This window comes from Dermochelys coriacea, chromosome 1, assembly GCF_009764565.3.
Source record: "Dermochelys coriacea isolate rDerCor1 chromosome 1, rDerCor1.pri.v4, whole genome shotgun sequence".
Taxonomy (NCBI): Eukaryota; Metazoa; Chordata; order Testudines; family Dermochelyidae; genus Dermochelys; species Dermochelys coriacea.
The window spans coordinates 310,652,333-310,670,316 of record NC_050068.2 but is presented as its reverse complement, the minus strand read 5'-3'; the positions used below and the strand labels follow the sequence as shown (position 1 = coordinate 310,670,316).

The 17,984-nt window shown below is 42.7% G+C and overlaps 1 protein-coding gene and 1 long non-coding RNA gene across 27 annotated transcripts in view; one reads left to right on the top strand and one right to left on the bottom strand.

Annotated features, from left to right (window-relative positions):
- The window catches only part of CADPS2 (calcium dependent secretion activator 2), a 592,957-nt gene that overhangs the window by 333,685 nt on the left and 241,288 nt on the right, over positions 1 to 17,984 (top strand). The gene's annotated exons all lie outside the window — the stretch shown is intronic.
- On the bottom strand, positions 50 to 16,604 carry LOC122456449. The gene is made up of 4 exons (XR_006275385.1): positions 16,462 to 16,604; positions 11,580 to 11,583; positions 2,415 to 2,419; positions 50 to 63 (listed from the first exon to the last, which is right to left on the bottom strand). It is a non-coding gene; the product is annotated as an uncharacterized LOC122456449 (long non-coding RNA).

Here is a 17,984-nt window from a genome sequence, read left to right as displayed (position 1 = left end):
TGCACACAGCCTGCCTTTCACTGCAGCATCTAGCTACACATACCCTACGCACAACCACAGGGTCTTAAATGCATATGAAAATTTTACCCCAGGCCACTATGAGGTTTTTGGGAATTTCACTTTCCTTATTATGGTGTCTTTCTGATACTTTTTTCCTCTCACTGGCATTACTGTTGATCATGTATAGTTAAAATAGCATTTGGTTATGTAAGCAATTTATATGCAATGATAAAATAAATCATTTTTACTCAGTCTTTAAAAATGCAAATTATATAGTAGAATTTCAATTAATTGACATAAAAATACTGTCTGGGTTATGATAATAAGATTCACTTTTAACAAATCAGCAAGTTATGTTCACTGCTAACTTCCAATCTGTACATTAGGTTCTGTTTTTGTTCTGGGTTGAACTCTATAGTAGCAGGCATAGTACTTGATTTTTGTAGCAGTTTGATTTTTTTAAAAAAATTATCCTTGTATAGGAGCAATGGATTAAGAATGGTAGTTATTGATATTTTAAAATTACCACAATTTACAAAAATCAAAGGCAGGCTCTGTCTATCTATTTATTTATTTGTATGTATGTATAAATCTAGAAGTTAGACTGACTACTGGAACCTGAGTTCAGTTCCAGTCTCTGCTGTTGGCTGACTTAGGGTATGTCTACAATACGAAATTAGGTCGAATTTATAGAAGTCAGTTTTGTAGAAAGCGTTTTTATACAGTCGAGTGTGTGTGTCCCCACACAGATGCTCTAAGTGCATGTAGTCGGCGGACTGTGTCCACTGTACTGAGGCAACAGTCGACTTCCCAAGCTATCCCACAGTTCCCGCAGTCTCCACCACCCATTTGAATTCTGGGTAGAAATCCCAGTGCCTGATGGGGCTAAAACATTGTCGCGGGTGGTTCTGGGTACATATCGTCAGGCCCCCGTTCCCTTCCTCCCTCCGTAAAAGCAAGGGCAAACAATCGTTTTGCACCTTTTTTCTTGAGTTACCTGTGCAGACGCCATACCACGGCAAGCATGGAGCCCACTCAGCTAACCATTCCCATATGTCTCCTGGGTGCTGGCAGGCATGGTACTACATTGCTACACAGCAGCAGTTTATTGCCTTTTGGCAGCAGACAGTGCAGTATGACTGGTAGCCGTTGTTGACGTAGTCCTGGGTGCTCTTTTAACCGGGCGCCTGGGCAAACATGCGAGTGACTCCGCCAGGTCATTTCCCTTGTTTCGTCTCATGGTGATTGAGTCCTACCGGCAGTGCACTGTCTTTTAATTTGCAGCCAGCAGAAGAGGATGGCCAGTAGTCATACTGCACCGTCTTCTGCCAAGCACCCAGGAGGTGACTATGGCTAGCGGTCATACTGCACAGTCTGCTGCCAGCATGATGTATAAAGATAGATGAAGTGGCTCAAAACAAGAAATAGACCAGATTTGTTTTGTATTCATTTTCTCCTACCTCCCTCTGTGAAATCGACGGCCTGCTAAACCCAGTTTTGAGTTCTATCCTTGAGGTTTTGAGTTCTATCCTTGAGGCGGCCATTCAGTTTCTCGCAAAGCCACCCCCTTCGTTGATTTTAATTCCCTATAAGCCAACCCTGTAAGCCATGTTGTCAGTCGCCCCTCCCTCCGTCAGGGCAACAGCAGACAATCGTTCCGTGCCTTTTTTCTGTGCAGACGCTATACCACGGCAAGCATGGAGCCCGCTCAGATCACTTTGGCAATTAGGAGCACATTAAACACCACACGCATTATCCAGCAGTATATGCAGCACCAGAACCTGGCAAAGCGAAACCGGGCGAGTAGGCGACGTCAGCGCGGTGACGAGAGTGATGAGGACATGGACACAGACTTCTCTCAAAGCACAGGCCCTGCCAATGTGGGCATCATAGTGCTAATGGGGCAGGTTCATGCGGTGGAACGCCGATTCTGGGCTCGGGAAACAAGCACAGACTGGTGGGACCACATAGTGTTGCAGGTCTGGGACGATTCCCAGTGGGCTGCGAAACTTTTGCATACGTAAGGGCACTTTCATGGAACTTTGACTTGCTTTCCCCTGCCCTGAGGTGCAAGAATACCAAGATGAGAGCAGCCCTCACAGTTGAGAAGCGAGTGGCAATAGCCCTGTGGAAGCTTGCAATGCCAGACAGCTACCGGTCAGTCGGGAATCAATTAGGAGTGGGCAAATCTACTGTGGGGGCTGCTGTGATGCAAGTAGCCAATGCAATCAAAGATCAGCTGATATCAAGGGTAGTAACCCTGGGAAATGTGCAGGTCATAGTAGATGTCTTTGCTGCAATGGGATTCCCTAACTGTGGTGGGGCCATAGACGGAACCCATATCCCTATTTTGGCACTGGAGCACCAAGCCAGCGAATACATAAACCGCAAGGGGTACTTTTCAGTAGTGCTACAAGCACTGGTGGATCACAAGGGACGTTTCACCAACATCAACGTGGGATGGCCAGGAAAGGTACATGACGCTTGCATCTTCAGGAACTCTGGTCTGTTTCAAAAGCTGCAGGAAGGGACTTTCTTCCCAGACCAGAAAATAACCATTGGGGATGTTGAAATGCCTATAGTTATCCTTGGGGACCCAGCCTACCCCTTAATGCCATGGCTCATGAAGCCATACATAGGCAGCCTGGAGAGTAGTCAGGAGCTGTTCAGCTACAGGCTGAGCAAGTGCAGAATGGTGGTAGAATGTGCATTTGGACATTTAAAAGCGTGCTGGTGCAGTTTACTGACTCGGTTAGACCTCAGCAAAACCAATATTCCCACTAAGAAAAGGAGTACTTGTGGCACCTTAGAGACTAACAAATTTATTAGAGCATAAGCTTTCGTGAGCTACAGCTCACTTCATCAATATGCATCCGATGAAGTGAGCTGTAGCTCATGAAAGCTTATGCTCTAATAAATTTGTTAGTCTCTAAGGTGCCACAAGTACTCCTTTTCTTTTTGCGAATACAGACTAACACGGCTGCTACACTGAAAAATATTCCCACTGTTATTACTGCTTGCTGTGCGCTCCACAATATCTGTGAGAGTAAGGGGGAGACGTTTATGGCGGGGTGGGAGGTTGAGGCAAATCGCCTGGCTGCTGGTTACACACAGGACACCAGGACAGTTAGAAGAGCACAGGAGGGTGCAGTGTGCATCAGAGAAGCTTTGAAAACCAGTTTCATGACTGGCCAAGCTACTGTATGAAAGTTCTGTTTGTTTCTCCTTGATGAAATCCCACGCCCCTTGGTTCACTCTACTTCCCTGTAAGCTAACCACCCTCCCCACCTCCCTTCGATCACCGCTTGCAGAGGCAATAAAGTCATTGTTGCTTCACATTCATACATTCTTTATTAATTCATCACACAAATAGGGGGATAATTACCAAGGTAGCCCAGGAGGGGTGGTGGAGGAGGGAAGGACAAGGCCACACAGCACTTTAAAAGTTTAAAACTTATTGAATGCCAGCCTTCTGTTACTTGGGCAATCCTCTGGGGTGGAGTGTCTGGGTGGCCGGAGGCCCCGCACCGCATTCTTGGGCGTCTGGGTGAGGAGGCTATGGAACTTGGGAGGATGGCGGTTGGTTACACAGGGGCTGTAGCAGTGGTCTGTGCTTCTGCTGCCTTTCCTGCAGCTCAACCATACGCTGGAGCATATTAATTTGATCCTCCAGCAGCCTCAGCATTGAATCCTGCCTCCTCTCATGATGCTGCCGCCACCTTTCAACTTCAGCCCTCTCTTCAGCCCGCCACTTACTCTCCTCAGCCCGCCACCTCTCCTCCCGGTCATTTTGTGCTTTCCTGCACTCTGATATTGTCTGCCTCCATGCATTCGTCTGTGCTCTGTCAGTGTGGGAGGACAGCATGAGCTCAGAGAACATTTCATCGCGAGTGCGTTTTTTTCGCCTTCTAATCTTCGCTAGCCTCCGGGAAGGAGAAGATCCTGTGATCCTTGAAACACACAAAGCTGGTGGAGAAAAAAAAGGGACAGTGGTATTTGAAAAGACACATTTTATAGAACAATGGGTACACTCTTTCACGGTAAACCTTGCTGTTAACATTACATACATAGCACATGTGCTTTCGTTACAAGGTCGCATTTTGCCTCCCCCCACCGCGTGGCTAACAGCAGGGAACATTTCTGTTCAGCCATAGGCAAACAGCCCAGCAGGAAAGGGCACCTCTGAATGTCCCCTTAAGAAAAGCACCCTATTTCAACCAGGTGACCATGAATGATATCACTCTCCTGAGGATAACACAGAGAGATAAAGAATGGATGTTGTTTGAACGCCAGCAAACATACACTGCAATGCGTTGTTCTACAATGATTCCCGAGTACGTGCTACTGGCCTGGAGTGGTAAAGTGTCCTACCATGGTGGATGGAATAAGGCTGCCCTCCCCAGAAACCTTTTGCAAAGGCTTTGGGAGTATATCCAGGAGAGCCACGAATGCCAGGGCAAATTAATCATTAAACATGCTGGCTTTTAAACCTTGTATAGTATTTTAAAAAGTACACTCACCAGAGGTCCCTTCTCCGCCTGGTGGGTCTGGGAGGCAGCCTTGGGAGGGTTCGGGGGTACTGGCTCCAAGTCCAGGGTGAGAAACAGTTCCTGGCTGTCGGGAAAACCGGTTTCTCCGCTTGTTTGCTGTGAGCTATCTACAGCCTCCTCCTCATTGTCTTCCTCGTCCCCAAAACCTGCTTCTGTGTTGTCTCCATCTCCATTGAAGGCGTCAAACAACACGCCCGGGGTAGTGTTGGCTGAACCCCCTAAAATGGCATGCAGCTCATCATAGAAGTGGCATGTTTGGGGCTCTGACCCGGAGCGGCCATTCGCCTCTCTGGTTTTCTGGTAGGCTTGCCTCAGCTCCTTAAGTTTCACGTGGCACTGCTTCGGGTCCCTGTTATGGCCTCTGTCCTTCATGCCCTGGGAGATTTTCACAAATGTTTTGGCATTTCGAAAACTGGAATGTAGTTCTGATAGCACGGATTCCTCTCCCCATACAGCGATCAGATCCCGTACCTCCCGTTCGGTCCATGCTGGAGCTCTTTTGCGATTTTGGGACTCCATCATGGTCACCTCCGCTGATGAGCTCTGCATAGTCACCTCTGCTGATGAGCTCTGCATGGTCACCTGCAGCTTGCCACACTGGTCAAACAGGAAATTGAAATTCAAAAGTTCGCAGGCCTTTTCCTGTCTATCTGGTCAGTGCATCTGAGTTGAGAGTGCTGTCTAGAGCGGTCAGAATGGAGCACTCTGGGATAGCTCCCGGAGGCCAATACCATCTAATTGTGTCCACAGTACCCCAAATTCAACCCAGCAAAACCGATTTCAGTGCTAATCCTCTTGTCGGGGGTGGAGTAAGGAAATAGATTTTAAGAGCCCTTTAAGTTGAAAAAAAGGGCTTCGTCATGTGGATGGGTGCAGGGTTAAATCGATTTAACGCTGCTAAATTCGACCTCAACGCCTAGTGTAGACCAGGGCTTAGTCTGTGACTTGGACATGCCATTTAACCTCTCCATTGCTCAATTTCTCTGAACTGTTCCCCTAGTAATACTTTATCTTCCTTTTGTAATGTACTTTGAGCATCAGATGAAATGGGGTAGAAGTATTGATCCTGACGCATGTGGGAATAATCATGAAACAACAATATGTGGTAAAAATGTGGCCACAAGTTCATAAATTCTAAAAAGCCAATTCAAATTTATAATTACTATTTATTATTTTTATTACTGTAGTGCCTAGGAGCCCCAGTCATGGGCTAGGACCCCATTATGCTAGGTAGAACAAAAAGATGGTCCCTGCCCTAGAGAACTCACAATCTAAGTACATTTATGAGTTAAATCATCCTCTTCCTTACCACTCCCCACAAAAAAACTAACTGGCAGGGGACTGTCAAGTGCAGATTTTCAATATCCTCCACTAATGTGAGAGGGCATCCTTAATAAAAATACAAAGGAGTAAGGGGTTATCCAGCTATCCCAATGCACTGAATATTGGCCCTGCAGCCCTATTCTTCTGTCACCCTATGTGAGGGGTAAGGGTGCAGATGAGCAGGAGCTTCACTTGCCCTTGATCTTTGAGATCCACACCTAACCCTGTAACAGAAACTTCCCAAGCTCATTCAAGCTGTCAGCTAGTTAAGTGGCCTTTACAACTCCTTGATCCATACTAGGTGTTACAACCTAGCCCAGTATCCCACTGTACCATCATCTGCCTCTTGAGAGTGGACCCAATTATTGGGTCCAACGTGCTTCCAAGCCAACTTGGTCTGAGAAGAGACCAGTTGCTGTTTATAGCTCTGGGACTATGGGTCGCACTCCCAGGCTCACACCTCTTGTCTGGCACTCTACTTTAGGAATAAGGTGTGCATTCTTAATCTCCAAAAATGATTGGCCAAAAGCCCTTAGCAGTCCAGGAAATCCAGCACAAATCAAATGCACCCAATGTAATAATCCAGGGAGGGAGAAACCCAAGTCTCGTGAGTCCCAGCCCAATGCTCCATCCGAACTGGAAAATGTCAGCTCAGGACATGGGCATAAACCCCCAAGGGAAAGGTGAATGGGCAGAGAGGAAAAGCGCCAATCACAACTTCCCCACCAATTCCCAATCAAGGGCTCTGGTCGTGGGAGAAGACATGCCTCCAACCTCTCTCAGCTCCCTGATGAGCAAGAGGTAAAAGAGGAAGGATTGAGGAGGAGACCTTCACAACCTTCCACTCCCGTCCCATCATACTATATAGAGCTTTATGTTGCTATAGGGCCAGATTGTGGAGCCCTTACTGATGCTGAATAGCATGTTACTTCACTAATAGTTCCATTAAAGTCAAGTCAATGGAACTATTTATGGAATATGGTATACTATTCAGTAGGAATAAGGGCATCAGAATCTAGCCAATAGTGACTAATAATCCCTTGTTCGTATATTTTAGGTAGAATGTCTGACCAGCAATAAGGAGGTAGTAGAGGTCAAGCACATTGTTAGTTTGTATCTACTATAATTGAGTAAACTATTCATAATATTGTTTAATCATCAAATATCTGGACAGGATATTTGACCAGACCCGAATAATAGATACAAGATTTGGTCATATTATATTGTATTTATTGCAACAGATCATTAATAGAACCAATTCCAATAGTTGGGCAATCTAACAAAACATAAAATGTCTAATTATATTTACATAGATACATAGATATTAAGGTCAGAAGGGACCATTATGATTATCTAATCTGATCTTTTTTTCCTGCACAATGCAGACCACAGAATCTCACCCACCCACTCCTGCAATAAACCTCTCATCTATGTCTGATCTTATTGAAGTCCTCAAATCATGGTTTAAAGACTTCAAGGAGCAGAGAATCCTCCAGCAAGTGACCCATGCCCCTTGCTACAGAGGAAGGCGGAAAACCTCCAGTGCCTATTCCTATCTTCCCTGGAGGAAAATCCTTCCCGACCCCAAATATGGCGATCAGCTGAACCCTGAGCATATGGGCAAGATTCACCAGCCAGATACCCAGGAAAGAATTCTCTGTAGTAACTCAGATCCCACCCCATCTAACATCCCATCACAGGCCATTGGGCCTATTTACCATGAATATTTAAAGATCAATTAATAAAATCTATTTTATTGATAACTTGTTACTTTCATTATGACAGCATGAAAATATTAAACTCCGGACTGTCTCTCTAATTTTGCTTTGGAATTTCAGTCCATCAGTACTCCTATTTAATGGTTGTAATTCTCATTTTCTATTTACACATTTTGGTAATTAATAATTCTGAAAATAATTACTTTTTAATACAAAATTATTGATTTTTCTGGTTTCTAAAAAGTGAAGTTAATTAACATATGGTGGAAAGGTTAGACACGTACTCTGGATATTCAATTGCCATAAATGGTTAAGCAAGATAATCAGATCTGTCAGAGAATTGAGAGAGGAAGCTGTCCTAGAGTCTATAAGTCAACCTCAAGCTTGTAGTCAGCCCTGGTTCCAAGTTCAGTCCTGAGCAGGAAGTTGGTCTAACCATAGGAGGAGAGAGTTGGAAGAGGAACAACTGTGAGAGGGAATAACTGGGTATTCTATCACTGAGATGGGAGGCAGAGGAGAAGGGGTAATGTATAAGGGTGGGGTGTGGTACAAGAAACATTCAGTGCTTCCAGCCATGCCAGGTTCTATTGGGCAGTAGTGGTGCTACCTAAGTATTCAGTTTTGAATAGATTTTGAAACATTATGCATCTGATGCAGATTATCTGAATTTTGGCTGAAAATCTGTTTGAAGTTGACTCTCAGTACATCCTGAAACATAATAGAGAAGATGTTTTGAAACAAATCCTTATTCCCAGATGAATTATATAGAGTTTCTACCTCTTTAGTAAGTAATATTGGGTGAGTCTCACATGGAAACCCTGGGGATTGTGAAAGATATTTTTCAAAAGAAAACTGTTAACAAGTATTCTGAAATTAGCGGCAACAGATCTTTCTTACTAGATTCAGATATGGATGTTTGTATTTATTTTCCCCCAGAAACACTGCCACTCTGTGTAAAGCAGAAGGGTTGCTACGGGGAATCTGAAGATGTTTTTGAGAATTCATGGGTCTCAGTGAAACTGAATATAACTACCATAAATGTCTGTTAATGTTCCCAGGACTCCAAACCACTTGTCACTGATAAGTATTGAGATTTGTATATAATATTTCACAAAGTTAATAAATAATCTGTTGTTACTTACAGCCTCTGATGCCCCTAGCATAATCTGTCTGACACATTGTATATTTATCTCATAACACTGCTTCTGGGCAGACATTCAAATTTCCACATAATAACGTCAGAAAGATTAAATCCCTAAGTTTATCTAAAATAAAATATGGCACATATTGTGCTTGTTTCTCAAGATATACATTTTCATTATGGAGCTAGTCCCGATCAGCATCTTCTCATGAGACATTTCTAAAACTTGTGGGGAGGATTATTAACATAAAGTTGCTAATTGATTATTTCTGTTGCCCTGAAAGATACATACTTCCATAGCTGTAGTTTTCAGTTTCACAGGACCCTTTGCTGATATTTTCTTGCATAACATATCCTAGTGTGTTATCTAGAGAACTGCAAAAGTTTTCACCAAACAGATGTAAATTCAGTGATAAACACCTGAGCTGAAATCTGCCTGCCAATGTCCAGCCCAAATAGCTGGTCTAGGCACTGGGAAAACATAGGAGAGAAGGAATCTCCACTGCTAGAGAAGGTCTCTCTAGGTCAGTGTTAAAGGCACATGGCCTTGCCCTGAAAAGGTTAGTTTAATTTTAGGGGTATGCAGTAAGGGGGATGGGGTGAAGAGATAAGAGCTACAGCATTGCAATCACATGTTTACTAAGTTTAGGATGTGCCCATCTCGGTAGTTCAGAATTTGGGCTGAATAACTATTATTGTTATAGACTCCCTGGTGGGCATCTAGGAAGAAGCAAGTTCTTAAGAAGGGATTTGAATGAGGAGAAGGTAATATCTTGGTGGGCCAGGACTTGGGTAGTGTAGTGTTTCCTAGTAGCTGGAACATTGGACTGGGATTTGGGAGATATGGATTCTAGCCCCAGCTCTGCGAATATCAGGCTAGGTGACGTTGGGTAAGTCATTTCACCCTTATGTGCCTCAGTTTCCCCATTTGTAAAATGGGATAATGATATTTACCACCTTTATAAAGCACTTTGAGACGTACAGATGCAAAGTGCTATGTAAGAGCTAGGTATTACTATGACTAGAATAGAGAGTGACATGCAAAAAGGCCCTGAGACATTTTACAGTGAGGCAGGCAAATGGTATACTGAGGCTGATATTATTGGTGGAGTGGGTGAGATGTGATTGACAATGGCACACATCTAAAAACTTTCATCACAGAATTTTCTCTTTTATAGAGTGAAATTAAGTACTCAGAAGTATTTAAACATACTTTGTTATGACATAAGCCAACAAAAATTAAAAATATTTGAATGTAATGTTTTGTACTCCATCCTGAATACCTGTTCTTATTTTAATGCCAGGTTGTAAGTGGACCATTGAAAGTTGACGTTAATACTGTATATTCTGGCTTTTGTCAGTTTTAGTAATCTTAACATTATTTATACATTTATTTTCTTTTTAATTAATAGGTACTCCTCCGTACAATGATAACAGAGTGCCTCAGGGCACAGCAACTAGTGTTGTATATTGATGAACTAGAGGATCAGGTGTATAGAAAGGTGAGAAAAATTGCCTATGACAAAATTATTTAGATTATTAAAGATTTAAGTAATTGGGCATCACAATGGCAGGTTAAATTCAACATACACAAGAAAAGGGTATTGGCAGTATACATTGGAAGAACCAATCTTACACATGGAGTTTGTAAACTAGTTGAAGCTTCTCAGGAAAACTGGATAGTTCAGTGCACAACTATGGTTAGAACTGCAAATAAAATGTTATTGTTTTGTTAAGAGTAGTGTAGAAAATAATATGGAAAAGATTATTTGGGGTTTATATAAAACAATTATGTATTAATCTTGAATACCATGTTCAGTTTGAGGTTACCTTATATCCCAAAAAGCTGTTGCAGAGCAAGAACAAATCCAATAATGGGCACTTCATACATATCTGTGTATCGTTTCAAATAATCTTCTATTAAAAGTTTTGAAAATAACTAGGGGCAGAGTTTAAGAATATACTAGGGATTCCTATGCTAATTGACCTTTGAGGCTAGATGGCAGTCTTTCATTATCACCTTCCCTCCCAGAATTATGGACAGATGCTATTATTATTAATAAATATAATTATTACTTTTTATATATTATATATACACGTGCTATTATTTTACATGACTGGAATTCTGTTACATCAAGCAAAAAGAACTAGCACACCCTATTCTTTGGTAAATGCATAATTGTCTGACAACCATAACAATCTCAAAGTTCCTAAATAATATTGTTTTAAACTGCAAAACAGCTCTGTATATTAGTTAATCACAATCCTTCATTTATATTTATCTAGGTTCTTTTATACCACCTGTCACCATGGAATCTGAGCACCACACAAAATAGATAAATAGTAGGGATATATTACTTCCCTGCACTATGAATTGTAAGTAAATTGGGGCTTTGGGACTAGGCAGTAAAAAGAAAAAGCAGCAGTTGATGCATGGTTTTTTCAGTCCTTCCCTCTAAGTAGTTCTTCTGACTAAAGTGGCCTCTGTATTCAACGGAGATAATGCTCAGAACAGAGCACTAGGGTGATGTGCTCACAGTGACCTGTGTTATCTAACAGCCTCAAGCTTCTACTTTCTATACCATTTGGAGCTTTTTTCGGGGTAGGAAGTCTTATCCTTAACTGCAAGTTATAATAATCAAGCTCCGAGGTCATAAATTCATGGCTCGCCATAGTCAGCTCTGAGTCTGATAATTTGGGCTACATTTTTCTGGCTAGCTAAAGAGAGAAGGAGGCTTAATTTTCACCATGGCTATTTGAGCACCCAATCACACTGTGGGGGTCCAACAGGACACCAACACTGTGAACTAATTTAGCAGGCTCTGGATAAAGAGATGTAATGTCAACAATTCTGTCTTTATTTACTTAAACATTCAGGGAGAAATTGCAATGCAAAAATCAGCTTTTCTTCCTAAACCATGCTTTTTAAAAATAATGCACATGATAATTAGGTTGAAGCCAAAACATTCTCAGCTTTATTCACAAAGGTGTTAGTTTTGTCAAGTCAATTTCCTCAGTCAAACACATACATAAGAAGATATACTCATGAAAGGGAAGGAGAAGGGAATGGCAATAAAATAGATTCAGTGCAATATTCTTTTTTTACAGTCAAGTGGGTGGTAGGTAGTGTTTGCCATTAGCTTCAGGCCAAAGTTCCTGGTGCATCTTAAGACAGATTGGATCAGAGAGGAAGGTTTGCTTTTCAGATGGCTTTTTTATTTCTCTCCGAATAATGGAAATCAACATAAAGATGATCAGGCAAAGACCAAACTCAAGACTCTGGGGTGTGTTAAATCCAAGAAACATCATGGTCTTATGTTCAAAAATCTTTACATCAAATAGACCTGTAATCTGCAGCAATAAGAAGGAAAAGTACAGACATAGAGCAACCAAACTAAACAATGAAAAAGCCCCCTCAGGATTTCTCAGGGTTTTATATTTTCTTAATCCATGGAAAATTAACCAGGCTGTTTCAGAAGTCCTGTCCAGAGGTTTCCAATAGCATTAGCTCATAAACAGAGCAACCTGAGTACTGTCCTGAAACATGTTTGAATATCCAGTTCTCAGAGCAGAAGTTCCATCATACAGAGTGTTCCTCCTTCACTTACTTTGGTTAGGGGTAACAAGCACACTCAGAATTCTGGTGACAGGTGATTAGTTCATCAGGCCTTCACTCAATGTCAGATGTACACAATTGGAGGTTAGGCATACGCCCCACATGGGGGCCCCCCAAGGCCTGCCCACTGCCATAGTTCCACTTTCCCATGAGGTGTTAGTGATAAGGGCTGACCATATGAACTGGCTGTTGGGCTGGTAGAGATGGGGGGCTGCCACCACTTCTCTTTGGGCAGGCTGGTACCTCCCCTGATCACAACTCCCATTCACTGTCTTCTGGTGGGTGAGGGTCTGTCCCAGAAGAGAGAGGATTCAGCTCCACCTCTCCTCCCCTGCCACCATCACTACCTGAATAAAGAACTCTGTAAAGAGGATCCCTGCCAACACCACCCTAGTGGAACTATACTGGGCTCGTGACAATGAGGGCTCCTGCTCACACAGCCCTCTGCTGGAGCGGTGTTAACAGCAGACATGCAAAACCCACGAAAAAATGCAGAAATTGGGCTTGTTTTTGGCTTAATTGGTTTGTGAGTTGCTTGTTGGCTAGTGTTTGGCTTGTGGCTTGTTGCTTCTTTTTTTGATTGGCTCCTGGCAAGCAGAGGCAAGGGGGAGTAAGCAGGGACAAAGGGCAAGGGGGAAGAGAGTCAGGGATGCATAGTGGGCCCAGCACAGTCCCAGATTGCTTGCCGGGGGGATCCAGTCACATAGAGTGTTGGGGTTTTTAGGGATTGGCTTGTTTTGGCCTTGTTTTGAAATGGGATTAGCTTGATTTTTGGCTTATTGTGAAAGTCGGGGTGCTTATTTTCTGCATGAAAGTTGGCAACTGTGCTTGCTTCAGAGCATGCTTCAGAGTTAACCCCTTAAGATGAAGGGGGCAGTTCACACCTCTCAGAACTGCTGTTTTAGGGTCTCCAAACACTCGGGCAGACACAACTGTATCTGTTACAATCAGATCACATAATCAAGCTTATTTTTGGGGGGAGAGGGCAAGTCGGAGGGCTAGGGACATATTTTTTATTGTCCGCAATGAAAGCTGAGATTCTGATATCTTTGTATGACTCCAGGAGTGGGGGCCCTAGGCACATGCCTGTTGTTCCTGTGCTTTACTCTTGCTTAGCATTTGCAGGGTCACTCTCTTTCACAGGTAGGCCTGGTCCATTGTTATGAAATTGTCTGCTACTAAACTGCTAACTCCACTTCCTGAAACTTGCAGGTATTCTGTAGAGGTCCCCCTTTCAAATACTGATTTAGCCTCACTCTGCTTGTCTGGTGGGTTCTGATGGTACCACAGCACAAGATGGTGTGGTTTGATTTTAATTTACTTTAGAAGATGTGGCGTATGGATACATTGACATTAATATTTCTGCACGTTTCATACAAGTATTGGTGGCCACACTGGTTTAAGTTGTGCTAAATACTAGAATGATACATTTAAGGAATATGCTAATGTGTTAATTCTGTCTTAGTATAAGTGATTTTCATTCTATACGTTTCTGAAAAATCAATTGACTGAAATCCATTACATTAAAAATGGAAAATTGAACTTCATGACAAATGATGCATTAAAATTACATTAATGATTGATTGGATAATGATGAGGAGTTTAAATGCAAAATTGCTAGGGAAGGAAGAAGCAAAAAGTGTTTATCCTGCTGCTAGATCCTCAGAGAACAGATTATAGCTATGAGCTTGATTTTTAATGCTTCCTACGGTAATTGCTAGTGAGGAGGCATGGGGGATCTTGGAGACCTTAGTAATATGCCACTGCCATTTTAATTTCCAAGAGAAGTATTACTAATTAAAGTGTCATTCTTCATTCATTCCAAAATAATTAGTCTGAGATATAAATTTAGATCCAGACTCACTTAGCTTAACCACAACAGACTTTATGTGAAAAAGATCTATGGGTTAAGCAAGGTTAATATTAAAAAAACCTGAAAATGTCATTTCTTTTCTTAGAATAATTTGATGCAATTATGTGATTTTCATGTTTTCATAGCTTTTTTTAACTGAAGTAACAGAACTGAGGATGATTTCAGAACTTTGCTTAACCAAAGGACTGTGTTTAAAATGTGATTCTACTCTGGGATAAAAACAACTCTAGAAATGGCAATGTGGTGATTCATTTTTACTGTCTTTCAATGAAAAGTTGAATGCTTTTGAAAATCCTGTCTTTGAAGTCAAAATGAGTTCTTTCCTTCTTGTATATCATCGCAGAATAATCAAGTTTCACTTTTATTAGTACAGCCCCATTGTCCTCAGATTATGTTCTCAGTGACACCTGTTCAACCTCACTGCCTTCCGTGGGTTTATGCAAGTATAACTGATCATGCACGGAAGAGCTCACAGAAAAATATCCATATAGCGCCACTACTTTATTCTCCTTTGTATCCCAGTTTGACTCGTCTATGCTGAAATAACTGTATATCTCTGCTAGATGATCACCAGGAGACGAGTTAATATTACTGCTACTTACGAATTTGTCTGGAAACTCTGCACACCACTAGTTATTGGAACAACATGCTCTTGTTGTTGTTAAGTTGTCTTGTCCTCCCTCCCTAATTTGTTTCATCCATCTGCTATGTCTTGCCTTTAAGGGTATGTCTATGCTGTAATTAAAAACCCGTGACTGGCCCATGCCAGCTGACTTGGGCTCATGGGGCTCCGGCTAAAGGGATGTTTAATTGCGGTGTAGAGGTTAGGGCTTGGGCTGGAGTCTGGGTTCTCAGACCCTGTGATGTGGGAGGCTATAGCTTGAGCCCAAATGTCTATACCACAATTAAACAGCCTCAAGCCCCAGGAGCCCGAGTCACCTCGGGTATCTAACTGTAGTGTAGACATAACCATAGACTATAAACTGTTTGGGACTGTGACAAAGCTCCTGCGCTACCTTGGTGGGTCTTATGCTTATTGGTGAATTTGCTCACCTTGGAGCTTCACGGCAGCCCTCAGCTTGGCCGTTTTTCTGAATTCACAATCTTGGTTGATGACTCCTGTGTCTGACCAGAGTTGGGAGAATTTGGGGGGAACCCGGGCCCGCCCTCTACTCCGGGTTCCAGCCCAGGGCCCTGTGGAATGCAGCTGACTAGAGTGCCTCCTGGAACAGCTGTGCGACAGCTACAACTCCCTGTGCTACTTCCCCATGTCCTCCTCCCAACACCTTCTTTATCCTCACCATAGGACCTTCCTCCTGGTGTCTGATAATGCTTGTACACCTCAGTCCTCCAACAGTCCGCGTTCTCACTCTCAGCTCCTAGTGCCTCTTGCTCCCATCTCCTCACACGCACACCACAAACTGAAGTGAACTCCTTTTTAAAACCCAGGTGCCCTAATTAGCCTGCCTTAATTGATTCTAGCAGCTTCTTGGTTGGCTGCAGGTATTCTAATCAGCCTGTCTTAATTGTCTCCAAAAGGTTCCTGATTATTCTGGAACCTTCCCTGTTACCTTACCCAGGGAAAAGGGACCTACTTAACCTGGGGCTAATGTATCTGCCTTCTATTACTCTTCTATAGCCATCTGGCCCGACCCTGTCACAGGACATGGACTGGGTTTTTTTATTATTATTTATATGCACAGTACCTAGCACAATACAACCATGCACTGGTTAGGGCCCCCAGTCTCCCTGATAATAAAAATAACATGCTAACAATGAGTGGCATTAAGTAAACATGCCTGTGTATGAGGAAAAAGGTAGGATAAAATCCAGTTTACTCATTTTAAACCTTGGAGAACTAACACAGCCAATAAGTGAAAATGTGCATTTGTCGTGGCCACGCAGTAAGAAAGATAAGAGGCAATGGATGTGGTTTAATTAGGTAACAACTTTATTCACTTAACATATCTGAGAATAGCCGGTAATAAATCATACAGTGCAGGTCATCTTTCTTTCCTTTAATCTTTTCCACCTATTTGGAAGTGCTCCTGTCAGCTCTCCTCTGTCTGAACCGGGTCACAGCCCATCACTAGAATCCCACCACACTCCCATTGTATGATGGTTAAGGGAGAGTGGAAAAAACAAGGGTTTTTTTCCTTGCTGTTCCAGATGTTAGGAGCTCCAACCCCCCTTTTACCTGCTTCCTTAAGGCAGTGGTTCTCAACCAGGGCTACATGTACCCCTGGAGTACGCAGAGGTCTTACCAGAAGGGTACATCAACTCCTCTAGATATTTGCCTAGTTTTACAACAGGCTACATAAAAAGCCCTAGCGAAGTCAGTACAAACTAAAATTTCATATAGACAATGACTTGTTTATACTGCTCTATATACTGCTATCCTGAAATGTAAGTACAATATTTATATTCCAGTTTATTTATTTTGTAATTATATGGTAAAAAGGAGAAAGTAAACAATTTTGCAATAATGGTGTGCTGTCACTTTTGTATTTTTGATTTTGTAAGCAACTAGATTTTAGGTGAGGTGTAACTTGGGGGTACGCAAGAAAAATCAGACTCCTGAAAGAGGTACAGTAGTTCAGAAATCTTAAGAGCTACTCAGCTCTCGTCCCCTAATGCCCCTACTCTACTTGCACTACATTGATGACATCTTCATCATCTGGACCCATGGAAAAGAAGCCCTTGAGGAATTCCACCATGATTTCAACAATTTCCACCCCACCATCAACCTCAGCCTGGACCAGTCCACACAAGAGATCCACTTCCTGGACACTATGGTGCTAATAAGCAATGGTCACATAAACACTATCCTATACCGGAAACCTACTGACCGCTATGCCTAACTAGATGCCTCCAGCTTTCATCCAGACCATACCACACAATCCATTGTCTACAGCCAAGCTCTACGATACAACCGCATTTGCTCCAACCCCCCAGACAGAGCCAAACACTTACAAGATCTCTATCAAGCGTTCTTACAACTACAGTACCCACCTGCTGAAGTGAAGAAACAGATTGACAGAGGCAGAGGAGTACCCAGAAGTTACCTACTACAGGACAGGCCCAACAAAGAAAATAACAGAATGCCACTAGCCATCACCTTCAGCCCCCAACTAAAACCTCTCCAACGCATCATCAAGGATCTACAACCTATCCTGAAGGACGACCCATCACTCTCACAGATCTTGGGAGACAGGCCAGTCCTTGCTTACATACAGCCCCCCAACCTGAAGCAAATACTCACCAGCAACCACACACCACACAACAGAACCACTAACCCAGGAACCTATCCTTGCAACAAAGCCCATTGCCAACTGTGTCCACATATCTATTCAGGGAACACCATCAAGGGCCTAATCACATCACCCACACTATCAGAGGCTCGTTCACCTGCACATCTACCAATGTGATCTATGCCATCATGTGCCAGCAATGCCCCTCTGCCATGTACATTGGCCAAACTGGACAGTCTGTACATAAAAGAATAAATGGACACAAATCAGATGTCAAGAATTATAACATTCAAAAACCAGTCGGAGAACACTTCAGTCATTTTGGTCACTTGATTACAGACCTAAAAGTGGCAATTCTTCAACAAAAAAAACTTCAAAAACAGACTCCAATGGGAGACTGCTGAATTGGAACTAATTTGCAAACTGGATACAATTAACGTAGGCTTGAATAAAGACTGGGACTGGATGGGTCATTACACAAAGTAAAACTATTTCCTCATGTTTATTCTCCC